The sequence below is a fragment of the Erinaceus europaeus genome, chromosome 6 (genome assembly GCF_950295315.1).
Source record: "Erinaceus europaeus chromosome 6, mEriEur2.1, whole genome shotgun sequence".
In the NCBI taxonomy this organism is placed as follows: Eukaryota; Metazoa; Chordata; class Mammalia; order Eulipotyphla; family Erinaceidae; genus Erinaceus; species Erinaceus europaeus.
The window spans coordinates 43,976,498-43,992,134 of NC_080167.1; positions in this window are offsets into that span (position 1 = coordinate 43,976,498).

The window sequence follows — 15,637 nt, forward strand, 5'->3', positions numbered from 1 at the left end:
GCAGTATGATGAGTCGGGCAACCCAGATGTGGCCGACCATCTCATTGCCTCCCTGGATGCAGCACGCCAAGCCCGCTGGCAACAACTCACGGAAAGTCTGAACTTCACCCACTCAAGTAGGAAGGCCTGGAAGCTTCTTCATAGTCTGGGTGCCGGTAGCCAACCCTCTCCCGTCTCCCATCCTCCCGTATCTCCAAACTCAGTGGCCAGTCACCTAACTCAAGTTGGACATGCTAAGATCGACCCAGTCTGGAAAAGAGAAATTTCCCATGAGTGGTCATCCCACTTCCGTTTATCTTGTCCATTTCCAAAACTCTCTCCCTTTACACTGTCTGAACTGGAAGACGCTTTGAAGAGGGTTAAACCGGAAACAGCTGCTGGCTATGATAACATCACCCCAGAACTCATTCTTAACTTGGGCCCCGTGGCAAAGAAGTGGCTCACTACATTCCTGTCCCACATCTTGGAATCCGAATCTATGCCCAAAATTTGGCGTCGTGCAAAGATAATAGCAGTTTTGAAACCAAAGAAAGACCCAACACTGGCCGCCAGCTATAGACCAATTTCTCTCCTCTCCGTGTGTTACAAACTCCTTGAGAGGCTGCTTCTGTCACGTATTTCTCCTCTTATAGAGAAATTCCTATCACCTGCCCAAGCTGGTTTCCGCCCAGGAAGATCTACCTGCGAACAAGTCCTGGCCCTCTCAACTTACATTGAAAATGGATTCCAGAAGAATTTAAAGACGGGTGCTGTCTTTGTTGATCTCACAGCAGCCTATGACATGGTCTGGCACCGTGGTCTCCTAGTCAAGATCTCAAGATGCCTGCCTCCATGGGTGGCCAACACTATATCGTTTCTTCTCCAAAACAGAAGATACCGGGTGCATCTATACCGGGTGCATCTGGGTGACAAGTCTAGCAGATGGAGACCCAATTCCTAAGGATAACAAACAACTTGACTGACAGTATATCTTTGATATGCAAAACATTCCACCACCACCCAACCCTCCCCCTTGGCTATTTTTGTTACAATTCTTCAGTAATCACATTCAGGCTAGGTGCTGGGTTATTAGGCACCACCCTGAAGTCTAGAACCTGCCCAAAACATTCAAATCTTTCAAGCTAAGATCTACACTGGGTTCTTAGTCAGCTTTTCCCTGTCTTGACCATGCAACCACAGCAGAGCACCTGTCCTCAATTCTTCTCTCCCTCTGCCTCTGCCTCTGCCTCTGCCTCTGCCTCTGCCTCTGCCTCTGCCTCTCTCTCTCCCCCTCCCCCTCCCCCTCCCCCTCCCCCTCCCCCTCCCCCTCCCCCTCCCCCTCCCTCTCCCTCTCCCTCTCCCTCTCCCTCTCCCTCTCCCTCTCCCCTATTCTGACTTTGGTGCTTTCCTATGTGGCCTTAAGTGGTATAGTGTAACATAACTCCTATTTCTAGCAGACTTCAGTATAATAAAGACTTGTTCCAAGGCAATTATTTTCACATCTATGTTCCTTAAGACACTTGCTTGAAAGAAATGGCAGGTATGTTTTTAGACCAGCGTTAGTTAAATTTACTGACTTTCTCCAATATATTTTTTAAGCTTGTATGATTTTTCATTTGTTTATTTTTTATTTTATTTTATTTATAAAAAGGAAACACTGACAAAAATCATAGGATAAGAGGGGTACAACTCCACACAATTCCTACCACGAGAACTCTGTATCCCATCCTCTCCCTTGATAGCTTTCCTATTCTTTATCCCTCTAGGAGTATGGACCCAAGGTCATTGTGGGATGCAGAAGGTGGAAGGTCTGGCTTTTCTAATTGCTTTCCTGCTGAACATGGGCATTGATAGGTCAATCCATACTCCCAACCTGCCTCTCTCTTTCCATAGTGGTGGTGGTGGGGAGCTCCAGGACACACATTGGTGGGGTTGTCTGTCCAGGGAAGTCTGGTTAGCATCATGCTAGCATCTGGAACCTGGTGGTTGAAAAGAGAGTTAACATATAAAGCCAAAAAAAAATTGTTGACTAATCATGAACCTAAAGGCTGGAAGAGTGCCGATGAAGAGTTGGGGGGGGTCTCCATTTAGTAGATAGCTAGTAGACATATTTTAGTTATATTCCAAGGGCCTGTGGCTATACTAGTTTTTTTTTTTTTTTTTTCCCTGAGACTGAACTCTGATATGAAGGTGGATCTGAGTTATTGTCTGGATGATGTCATGGCTAGAAAAGGGACCAAAAAGCTGGATCAGGGAAGAGACTGTAAACCCCATCAATTTGATATGATCTGGGGCCCATATTCAGTTTAGGAGACTGTGTGACCTCTGCATCCCTGTAGAGCTGAGCTCACATTCCCTGGTCATGAGTAGGAACATTCCAAGCTGCCCCAATTCAGGACCCATCTCCCTCAGGTGTAGCATAGAGTATGTTGTCCAGCCTCCCTTCGCATGATGGAATATTCTCTACCGTTGTTGATCCAAGTTGAGGACAAGATTCTATGGGGGCCCACAGAGGGGTCTATTTTGTTGTTCCAGATAGAGATGACCAGTAACAATGGAGAGAAGGATTTATTCAAGGTCTAGACCCATCATGCCTGTTTGGGAATCTCAGGACTCCCCAAATAAGGCCCCAGCTGATTCTCCAATATTTGTAAGACTGATCCAAAATAATACATTTTCCTGGGTTTTCTCATTAACTAAACACTATAGTTCTCAGTAACCACACTTCCTTTCCAATCTTTGCTGTATACTTTCATTCATTACATTAATGATGTACTAATGCACCATTACAATATCACTGTGGATTATTTTCAATGACCCAGTAACGCTTCCCATTCTTTTAGAATTTTTTTTTAACTTTTTTTTTATATATTTATTTTATTTATTTTTTTCCCTTTTGTTGCCCTTGTTGTTTTATTGTTGTAGTTATTATTGTTGTTGTTGTTGGATAGGACAGAGAGAAATGGAGAGAGGGAGGGGAAGACAGAGAGGAGGAGAGAAAGATAGACACCTGCAGACCTGCTTCACCGCCTGTGAAGCGACTCCCCTGCAGGTGGGGAGCCGGGGTTCGAACCGGGATCCTTATGCCTGTCTTTGTGCTTTGCGCCACCTGCGCTTAGCCCGCTGTACTACAGCCCGACTTCCAGAAAATTTGAAATCAATTCTACCTCTTCGAATTAGTCCTTTGTTAGGTGCCACACCCTACTCTGACCAATGGGTGAGCAGAGACACAAAACTTAAAAAGATAAAAGGCACTGAAATTTGGTTTCTTCATCATGTGATACAAAGACTAAAATTGTTCCTCCTGTCATTGCCACCTAAAAGAAATGTTCTGACTGTCTCAGTCCTACAGCTATCCTTTTGGTTCTGTCATTCCTTTGATTTTTGTGAGCTATTTTACAAGCTTCTAGCAAATCCCTTAAATTAGAATTGGTTTCTGTTGATTGCAACCACAAAATTCCAACCTGTACCCATGGATACAACAGATGGAGATACTTTGTAATATGGAGACACTCAAGTAAATTCACAGGGATACCTGAAAGTTTGGGATCTGTTAAGAGAATGTGGGTATGAAAATGTCCTGTAAAACGTTAAGTGTTGTGTAGCAATAGACTTGAGTCTTAGCTCTACTTCCTTACCCCACCTCTTATGATACACCATCAGGTCAGTCAGCACACTTTAATTTAACCATATCCATTGTTTACAGTTATTAGCAATTCTGGATGACTAGTGCCGATATCTTACAGATTGTCCTTTAGATACTTTGAATGTCTTTGCTTACATTCTTATCATACTTTACATTCTTATAATATCATACTCAATACTTTATTTATTTTTATCAGTAATTTAGCATGGTTTACAAAACTATAAGATTTCATGTGTGTAATTTCACACCTGAAGATGGTATGTATAAGTCATTTTGCCCTCCACCAAAGGTATGTACTCCACACACTGATAACCTGATAACCACCATAGTTCTCCAAGAGCCACAGAGATAGCCTGGTCACTATATATATATATATATTTATATATACATTTTTTTTCCCTCTGAGTTTCTTTGGTTTGGTCATTTAATAGTTGTCCTTCATTTTATTCATTTCATTTAGCACAATCAACTCCATCCAGTTCTATCCATGTTGTTCCAAGCAATACAGTTTCATGTTTTTGATTTCAGAGTAGTGTTTCTTTGAATATATGTCCCGTGACATATTCATTCAGGTATTTTGTTTGCTTCCCATAGTTTGTCTATTTTAAATAGTACATATAAAATAGTTTTAAATATTTTAAACTGTGAACATAGATAGGGCTGTATATATTCTTGTGAATTAGTACTTCGACATCCTTTGGAGATATTCCCCAATAACTCTTAAACTCAATTTGGGTGGTTGCAAAGATAGTCATATTTGTTCATACTTTGCTTGTATCCACATCCTTCGTAATATGGCTCCTACCATTCAGTAATGAAGTCCATTTTTCCATTATATGAGTAGCATGTCAATTCCAACCCTGAAATGACAAAATGGATCTCTGTCACAGATGCAGGAAGGAACCAAGAAAGGAAGAACTGCTAACAAGAGCCTAAATTGTTGGCTCTAGCATCATGAATTATGCCAATGGTTGTTTTATGTTACAAATAATTTAAGTGGTTTGTTACGTAACAATAACAATTGCTAACTAGTAAAGTACATGATTTATTTTTCACAATAAAAATTAGAGTTCTCTCTCTTTTTTCTTTCTATTTTATTTTACAGGACAGAGAAAAATTGAGAGAGGATGGGGAGATAGGGAGAGAGAAAGACAGACACCTGCAGACCTTCTTCACCACTCATGAAGCATCCCCCTAGCAGGTAGAGAGTAGGGACTTGAACATGGCTCCTTGAACATAATAATATGTGTGCTAACCATGTGTGCCACAACCTGGCCCCAAATTAGAGTTCTCTACTAATAAAAGCAACCTTGAAATGCACAAAATTGGACAGGGTGGTGGTGTACCTGGTTGAGCTCACATATTATAATGCGCAAGGACTGGGTTTGAGCCTCCAGTCCCCACCTGCAGGAGGAAAGTTTCATGAGTGGTGAAGCACAGCTGCAGGTGTCTCTCTCCCTCTCTCCCTCTCTATCACCCCTTTCCCTCTTGATTTCTGGCTGTCTCTATTCAATAAATAAAGATAATAAAAAAATTTTAAAAAAGGAAATACACAAAATCCTTATTACTGGAATCTTTAACAGAGGCTTTACAACTCCTATCCTGGACCTGTGATGCTGAATACAATTCTCAAATCCAGCTTCTAAATTCTCTGTTAGGATAGTTTTATTCACATACCATTAAGAATGCAAATTAACACTTAAACAAAAACATGTTGTTCTCTTCTTCCCATAAATAAAACTTCTCTGATTATCATGAAAATATTCCCGAGTTAGTAGGAGAAAAAAAGTTGTTGGGAAAGGGAGACAGCATAATGATTCTGCAAAAGACTCTGATGACTGAGGCTCTGAGGTCTCAGGTTCAGCCCCCACAGCAAGGCCATAAACCAGAGCTGTGCAATGTTCTGGTCTCTCTGTATGTTTCTAAATCTCTGCCTTATTAAAATAAAACAAAGTATTGTTTTAATTGATAATCTTGTGCTTGAAAACATCTTCTGGTTGTATAATTAGAGTTGGGATATGGGCAGTAGTGCACTTGATTAAGTGCACATGTTACCATATACAAGGGCTGGGGTTCAAGCCTCTGCTCCCATCTGCAGGGGGGAGAATTTCATAACTAGGGAAGCAGACTTACACGTGTCTCTCTGGTCTCTCTCTCACTCACTATCTCTCTTCTCAATATCTCTCTGCCCTATGAAATTTAATAAAGTTTGAAAAATATTTAAGAGAGAGAGAGAGGGAGAGAGGGCAATGGAAGTGATCGATTTTGACATACATGCATCAACTTCTTTTTTTTTTTTTAACATTTTTCAATCATTATTTTACTTTCTAGGACAGAGATAAATTGAGAGGGAAGAGGAAGATAGAGTGGGGGAGAGAAAGAGAGATACCAGCAGCACTTACTTCTCCAGTCATGAAGATTCCTCCCTGCAGGTGGGGACTGGAGGCTTGAATCCAGGACCTCGTCTGTGGTAACACATGTGCCTGATGGGTGCACCACTGCTCAGACCCTGATGCATTAACTTCTAAATCTTCATTATGTCTTTTGTCCCTCTCATGTTCCTGCTAGACCTTTGGTAAATTCCTTCTGCTTTAGAGTTTTAGTTTCCTGATCAGTAAAATAGGCACAGTAATCCTTCTTCATCTTAACACTTAGTACAAACTAATAACATATTCTTTCTAAAGAGCTGAGAAGTAGAAATAGGTTAAATATGCAAAGTACTATCACACAAGACAATAAATCTAATAAAGGGACTATCTTAGTAGATATATCATTTAAGGTATGAATATCCCCAATAAAAAGCTTGCTTGAACAGATAATCATGTTAGAACACAAATTATCAAACTGAATTAAATCATTAGATATTGTAGAATTTTTATATTTATGTTTCCATAGTAGCCTGAAGAGAAACATATCCAAAGTAGGATATTCAGCATAGATAACATCTAATACTGTCACTCTTACAGACTCATAGACTTGTTTACTTACTTATTAAATCTTCTTCTTTTTTAAATGTTTCATTTATTATTAGATAGAGACAGAGAAAAATTGAGAGGGGAGGAGATAGAGAGGAAGAGAGGCACCTGCAGCCCTGCTTCACCGCTCATGAAACTTTCTCTCTGCAGGTGGGGACCAGAGGCTTGAACCTGGGTCCTTGTGCATTGTAATGTGTGCACTTAACCAGGTGAGCTACCACCTGGCCTTGATCTTATTCTTTTTTTTATATTTATTTATTTATTGTATAGAGACAGCCAGAAATCAAGAGGGAATGGGGTGATAGGAAGGGAGAAAGACAGAGATTCCTGCAGCCCTGCTTCACCACTCACAAAGCTTTCTCCTTGCAGGTGGGGACCGGGGCCTCGAACCTGGGTCCTTGCGCACTGTAACATGTATGCTCAACCAGGTGCACCACCATCTGCCCCCCCCCCATCGTATTCTTCCAAAAGAAAGTGAATATCTTAGGCCACAAAATTCTTTTTTTTTTTTTAATTTTATTATCTTTATTGGGTAAAGACATTCAGAAATCAAGAGGGAAGGGGAGATAGAGAGGAATAGAGATAGAGAGATACCTGTGCACTGCGTAACCACTTGTGAAACTTTCACCCTGCAAGTGAGGACTGGGATCTCAAACCTGCATCCTTGAGACATGTGCACTCATCCAAGTGTGCCACCACCCAGCCCCCAGGGCCACTAAATTTCATAAGGTGAATTTCTTTTTTTTTAATTGTTATTTTACAAAATAACATATCAATAGAGGTTTAAGTCCACACCATTCTGACCACCAGAGTTTTCAATCTTCAGTCTCCCCACTGCAAGTCATCACATTTTCCTAAGGTTGTAGACATGGGCCAATCATTTTCTCTACAGCTATCTGTCTCCATTTATACATAATTGCCCCCTTTTTCTTCTGGATCCAATCCTCTCTTCCCCTCCAAGCCAGTCATGACAACATTACTACCTCTATGTGTCCGTCTCCTTTTCCTCCTCTCTCTCCGGGTACTGATGGAGTTGAAGTTCAGAGCCCTTTTATCTTCTTCTTATCACTTCTATCCCACTGTGAGTATGGATCAAGGTTGTTTTTGGGGTGCAGAAGATAGGAGTTTGGCTTCTGTGATTGCTTCTCCACTGATGTCCATTGTCAGGTTGGTCCATACCCCATAAGGTGTATTTCATATTCATGAATATTTATATTCTCATGATTTTTTTTTTTACCAGAACAGTGCTCAGCTCTGATTTATGGTAGTATAGGGGACTGAACCTGGGACCCAGAAGCCTCAGGCATGAGAGTCTCTTTGCCTAACCCTTATGATATCGAGCCCTCACCTTCTGATGACTTTTAAAACTTGTGGAAAACACAAGACTTACTATCTCAGGGGCTGGGCAGTGGCATAATGGATACACTGCATATACTGCCATGCATAAGGACCCAGCTTCAAGTCCCTGGTCCCCATCTGCAGGGAGAAAGCTTCACAAACAATGAAGCAGTGCTGCAGGTGTCTCTTTTTCTCTTTCCTTTCTCTCTCAATTTCTCTTTGTCCTATCAAAAAAAAAAAAAAGAAAGAAAAGAAAAAAGGGGTGTAGAAGGGCTGCTGGGAGTAGTGGACTCATGTGTAGGCATGGACCTGTAGTAGAAACCCTGGTGACAAATGGGGGGGGATTCTCTTAATAGTTTTTAAGTGTACAGTTCAGTAGTGTTCATATATTCCCACTGCATTCTGATGACTTTGAAAGAATTAACTTGATACAAGTGAGAGTATCAGCAAAGTATTTCAAAATCCCACATATATGCAAATGTAAGTCCTTGAACTATTGTATCAAAAATGTGGCCAAATTGTGACTCTTATTTTGTAAGATTTTCCTGGGAATGTTTACACAGAGGCTTCATGACTCCCGAAGTGGGTAAGATACTGATTTTTCCAGTTCAGAAACTTTAATGCTTGCTGCTTTGAATCCTGTTCATGCGTCCAATAATCACTCAATTAGTTCTAACTATATACCAACACACTGTGAGGAACCACAAGTACAAAGCTGAATAAAAGTAACCCAGTGGAACCATGAGCTTTCAGAATATTTTACTGTGGTTCCTTTTAACAACTTGGTTTTATACTAGCAGACAGAAATGTTCAACTGGTGAAACTTCTCTTTGTTCTGTTACCATGGACTTTGGTACCAGATAGATGAGTTCCAGTTCCAGCTCTGCCACCTACTATTTACACCTATTTCCTCATCTGGAGAGAATAATTCTGACTAGCACACAGAGGGCATTCTAAGAATCAAAGGAATGATGTGACAGTGATGTTTAGAATGGCCCCTGGTTAAGAGTTTGTATCAATGGTGCATTCATCACTGTCCCCTAGAATGTCTCATGCACAAATACTTCTTTCAACCTCCCATCAGTTACCAGAAAAGCCTATATATCTGCTATTCTCTTCTGCTCTATTTTTTTTTTTTTTTTTAGGTAGAGTAGTTCATCAAAACCACTATGAATGTTTTTGTAACTGTTAACTGTCTCAAGGAACTTCATTGAAAGAATACTTTCTCCCCAGTATACTGGCTATATTTATTGAGTGTGTGTGTGTGTGTGTGTGTGTGTGTGTGTGTGTGTGTCAGAGAGAGGGAGAGAGTGAGATACAAACAAAGAGGTCAGAACACAGATCTATTATATGTGCTGAGCATCAAGCCCTGGCTTCCAAGTATGTAAGACATGAGCTTCACTGCTGAGTCACCTACCCTGTCCTATAATTATGTATTGTTATTATGAGAAATTAAAGAAATAAGGGGAATGAGAAGGTAAAGGAGAAGGAGAGGGAATGAGAGGCTACAGGGCTAGAAAAGAGAATAAGTAAGGGGAGGGGGAGTGAAGGTAGGTAGAGAAACCAGAAGAGAGACTAGCTAGGCAAGAATTGCTACAGAAAGATACATTAGGAGAGGCTGGATTGAGGGTAGACCCAGTGAGCAAGTGTGGTGAAAAGCTGTGCAGAGAATTCTGTTCTCAATTTTTACAAAGACTAAGAAACTTCTGGCATGCTTACTGTCTGACATACAGTCAGAAGTCAGTATTAATATGAATATAGGTGCTAATTGAGGGGCAGTGTAAGAGAGGCTGTCAGTAGCTTCGACCTAAAGTGTTACTGAGCAACATGGATAGAATTTGAAGAGATGACACTAGGTGAAATGAGTCAGAAAGTGAGACAATTACCAAGTGGTTTTTCTCATATGTGAAATATAAATAACAAAAACAAACAAACAAAAACATAATCAATAAAGCACACACACACACAAAAAAAAGCTCTTAGACTCTTTGAAAGAAATGATGGTTACTGGGGAGGATAAAATGATTAGAAAGCTTCAATCTGGTCACAGAAATGACACTGAGAATTCCAGTGTTAGGTGTGGTCAGGATTAGATACATAGATTTGGAGCTGTACTCACAAAATTTATTTTATTTTTATATAGTATTTTTTTTCTCAAGTAGATGAGCATTTATTGGGGGCAAAGTATGGACAAAAAAGGAGAAGGAAGTACAAGCCACATAGGCATGTAGACCCCCAAGAGAGAGATGGGGAATATTACATGTATATTGTTTTTTGCCAGAGCACTGCTCAGCTCTGGCTTATGGTGGTGCAAGGGATTGAATCTGGGACCTGGAGCCTCAGGCATGAGAGTCTGTTTGCATAACATTTATGCGATGTCCCTTGCCTTTTTTAAAAGCAAGTCTTTTTTATTTTTTCTTTTATTAATTATTATTATTATCTTTTTACCAAAGCACTGCTCAATTCTGGTTTATGGTGGTATGGGGGATTGACCCTGGGACTTTGGAGCCTCAGGTATAAGAGTCTCTTTGCATAACCATTACGCCATCTACCACTGCCTTTTATACAGTATTTTAAAATAATGATAAACAATAGCATTTTTTTTTAGTTTGATAAGACAGAGAGAAATTGAGAGGGTAAAGGGAGATAGAGAGACACCTGCTGCTGCACTTTCATTGCTTGTGAAGCTTCCCCCCATGCAGATGGGGACAGAGCACTTGAATCTGGGTTCATGTACCTTGTACATGGTGACATGTGTGTTCAACTACATATGCCGCTGCCCAACACCCATTCCACGTTTATTTTTTGATATTTGCCATTTTTTTCCTAATGATTTTTCTCTTAGAAGTTTAATGTGCCTTTAAACTGTGGTTCATAGTTTCACAACAGTTTATTGTTTAACTTTTAGCTGTTCTAGTCTAAATAGGAGTACCACAGTAAACAGTCTAGAGAGAAATTTCAATTTTAGCTCCAATGCTAAAAGTAATAACTTCCTATGTATTAGTGGTCAGGCCAATCCAATATAAGCTTTAGATTGTATTTAGCCTATGCAAGATGTTGCCCAACTTAACCAGGACTTAGAGCTATGATCCAACTTTTGAATGCATTAGGCATTGTGACATGGTAATGAGGGTGACAATTCTAAGCCAGTGGCATGAGACCATGACTAGTCTAGTCCTACCCAGATACTGGCAGTGATGGCTCAGAGCCTGTCCTTACTATGCACCCTGACAACTCTGGATACTAGGTACTAAGATCTTGAAATATGCCCTCACCTCTGTACCTCAGTCTACTGGGTCCTCAGTTGTATTTAGCTCCATGATGCTTCAGAGAGCTTCTACCTACCCCATCCAACTTGTTTACTTTGTATGACAGTTCTGTATGTAAGGTTTTAATTTCTGTTCCAGTTCCCTGCTGAGACCTGGAACCTTCATGGGCTCCTATCTCTATATCCTTTTTTCCACTTCTTTTTTTTTTTTTCCCTCCTCCAGGGTTATTGCTGGGCTCGGTGCCTGCACCATGAATCCACCGCTCCTGGAGGCCATTTTTTCCCCCCTTTTGTTGCCCTTGTTGTAGCTTCGTTGTGGTTATTATTATTGCCCTTGTTGACACAATTCGTTGTTGGATAGGACAGAGAGAAATGGAGAGAGGAGGGGAAGACAGAGAGGGGGAGAGAAAGATAGACACCTGCAGACCTGCTTCACCGCCTGTGAAGGAACTCCCCTGCAGGTGGGGAGCCGGGGGCTCGAACCGGGATCCTTACGCCTGTCCCTGCGCTTTGCGCCACATGCGCTTAACCCACTGCGCCACCGCCCGACCCCTCCACTTCTTTTCTTGACCAATGCCACCTTAACCTAGAAGCACCATAGTCATCTATGACCCTAACTCCCATCTGACAAACCTCTCACAAGTGGCTCCATCAAACCCTGCCTTCATGGAATGGATTCCTTGAATATTAAATTGTCCACTTAAGATTTGATTTAGTCATGTTTGGATTTGGTTACCTCTACCTTTCTGGCCCCCTTGAAGAGTCTTGAGTATTCTGTCCTAACTTGCTTCCACAGCACCATAGCTGTGAGAGCCTGTTCTTAACTCCTTATGTGGGAAAATTCCTCCCACCCACACCCCCATCCCTCCACCTCTGCCAGTGCCCCACCTTACACTGTCCTATGATCAGTCTAAAATTCATCAAAAAGTATATTTTAACTAAGGGAGTTGGGCAGTAGCGTAGCGGGTTAAGCGCACGTGGCGCAAAGTGCAAGGACCAGCAGCATAAGGATCCCGGTTCTAGCCGCCCCCACACCTGCTGGGGAGTCACAAGTGTTGAAGCAGGTCTGCAGGTATCGTTCTCTCTTCCTGTCTTCCCTTCCTCTCTTCATTTCTCTCTGTCCTATCCAACAACAACAACAATAAAACAACAAGGGTAACAAAAGAGAATAAGTAAATGTTTTAAAAAATCTAAATAAAATGTTTTTTAAAAAAGTATACTTTAATTCAGCATCGCAAGGGAATTTCTTTGCTTCATCACCTCCTACCCACCAGCCTTTCTTTTCCAGCTAAAAGGTTGTTAACAATACTGGGACACCATTGTTTATAATTTCTATCTTCAGAGATTTCTGTGATGACAGTGAAACAACACTTGCTTCAACTTTCTACCCTTTTTCTTTCTGATATAGATTGAGGGTTCCGTAAATGACTACTGATAAAAGAATAATGAATAAATGATTAAACAGTTCAATATTTTCTTTTTTAATTGGTAATGGCCATCCTACTACTTGTTAAAAATTAAGTCATCCTTTTATGAGATGATTTATTGAGTTTTTAGTGTGAAGTACTAATCAGGACAAATGAGCAGTTTCATCATTGACTAAACAATTGATATACAGAGAAAATATTTGCTCCACAGTAATGTGTGGTGTCTTGCACTGTAGCTAATCATTAAGTAAATCATGTTTGTCTCAGAAGGCAGGGTGGAGCAAAAGGGAAAAGATGGTTCAGAGAAAACACAGTCTTGTTACTGAGATAATAATTGCTTATAAAGACAACATGTTACCATTGTGAAAAGCAGAGTTTTAAAGAACAGGGGAGTCTAAAATTATTGTAAAAGAAAATACTTACTCTCTCTTTCAAGATAACTACCTAAAATAATTCTGTTTTTTCTTTTTAATATTTTAAGTAGTTTTTGTTTGTTTGTTTTGTTTTGTTTACCAGAGCACTGCTCTGCTCTGGCTTATGGAGGAGCGGGGAATTAAGCCTGGGACTTCGGAGCCTCAAGCATGAGAGTCTCTTTGCATAACCATTATGCTATTTACTCCTGCCCTCTTTTTAATTAATAATTAATTAATTATTGGAGACTGAGAGAAATTGAAAGGCAAGGGGGAGGTAGAGAGGGAGAGAGACACCTGAAGCCCTGTTTCACCACTTGTGAAGCTTTCCCTCTGCAGGTGGGGACAAGGGGCTTGAACCTACATCCTTGCACACTTGCAATGTGTGTGCTTAACTGGGTGAGGCACCTCCTGACCCAATTCTCTCTTTTTTCAGTCCTAATCTAAATCATGCTAATATCTGAAGAAGTGGCCAGCATGAGTCTTTTTTAAATTTTTATTAGTGATTTAGTAATTATTTACAAGATTGTAAGATAATAGGGGTATAATTCCATACAGTTCCCACCACAGGGTTTCTGTGTCCCATCCCCTCCACTGGAGACTTCCCTACTGTTTACCCCTCTGGGAGCATGAACCAAAATTCTTTTTGGGGTGCAGAAGGTGGACCTTCTGGCTTCTGTAACTGCTTCTCAAGTCACTTTGACATCATTTCAGCATCTGGAACTTGGTGGCTGAAAAGCATTAAGATATAAAGCAGAACAAATTGTTTAATAAACAGGAGCCAAAACGTTGGAATGTAGCAGGTAAAATTAGGGGTCTTCAAGTGGGAAGATGCTAGGAAGTCTATTTTAAGTATGATCCATGGAGCCCATGACTAGAAATTTTTTCTTAGCTTGATAGTTACCTACATAGACTAAAACTATTATCTAGGGAGATAGTGTCAGAGTTGAGAGTAAGGGTAGGAAACTGAATTAGGAAAGAAGCTCCCAAACTTGAAAATATATAAATACAGTTAACTGTTTACCATGTTAATTTGACCTAGGGCCTATATATATTCATATTTAGCACAGGAGCCTGTGTAACCTCTGAATCCTTCCTTGTCAGTCTGAGCTCACAGTCTATGGTCACAGCTGGGAACATTCTAGACTGTACTCATTTCAGGTCTGCTGGCATTAGTCTTAAATGTGAATACTTAAAAAGTTTTGATATGATATTTCTCATCTTTGGAGTGAATTTCTTCTTGTATTTTGTAACAGTAGAGGCCTTTTTATTTGAGGAAAGTCCCTCCTGATAGCTCAAGATCTAATTTTCTTGAATTTTCATTTCTCTTATTCTTGATACTCTTTCTTATTGTTGTTTTTAAAGTTTCATTGTAAGGGACATTGCTGACAATGCCTTATTTCATTTGGCTTGGAAATGCTGATGCTGTTCTCCTCTGGGTCAGAAAGAGGTCACAGTCTGTTCAAAAACATAATCGCTGCCTCCACCATATGACTGTGGGTTTAATTAGTCCCCCTATTGGTGTGGTAGCACTGAATCTTACTGCTGAATGGAACCTGGAGTGTGCATCTGCTCAGCTCCTGTAACCTTCTGGCAAGTGGAGTTCAAACTGTCGAAATCACACTGAAATCACTTCTACGATCTTCTGAGATGTCAGCTCCACAGTCTCTCACTGTGTCTGATTTTGCGGTTGGCCATCCTGGTGATTCTCTCTGTCTCTCTCTCTCTCTCTCTCTCGTTCTCATGAAATAAAGCCTATTTTAACCAAAGTGTTCACTCTCATTCTGTTTTTCTTTTTGTGTAAAACAAATTAGCCAAAAAATACCTGCAAGAGGATGATTTCTGTGCTTCATGGTTAGAGTGAAGTCACGTAAGTTTCATTTTATTTGTATAGATAAAAAGGATTTAGTCTAATTAATCTTCAAATTTTTATATACTTATGTGTAGATATGAAATTATACTCCTAAAATCATATACTGTTATAGATAGTTAAATATATTATATTTTATTATAATATTCACCTCTCCTGGGAGTCAGGCGTTAGAGTAGTGGGTTAAGCGCACATGGTGTGAAGCTCAAGGACCGGCAAAAGGATCCCGGTTCGAGTCCCCAGCTCCCCACCTGCAGGGGAGTCGCTTCACAGGTGGTGAAGCAGGTCTGCAAGTGTCTTTCTCTCCTCCTCTCTGTCTTCCCCTCCTCTCTCTATTTCTCTCTGTCCTATTAAGTGACAACAACAATAATAACTACAACATAAAACAACAAGGGCAACAAAAGGGAATAAATAAAATATTTTTTAAAAGTTAAAAAAAAAAAACTCACCACTACCACTACCAAAACTCCAATGTCACCATATTAAAGAAACCCTTTATCTATTCCCCTCTGCAGTTTCCTTCCTTGTTAACTCTGATAGTCATTGTAGTTCTTACAGAGCCTAAAAGTCAGTTAGCTTAGTATTTTTGGCAAGTTTGTTTTCATTATCTATAGTCCATTATAAGTAACACCTTCCAGTAGTTCTCCTTCAATTCTCTATTATTTCAGTTAGTGTAAGCATCTCCATTTCTGTTTGGCCTCAAAAGACACAATGTCACTTTTTT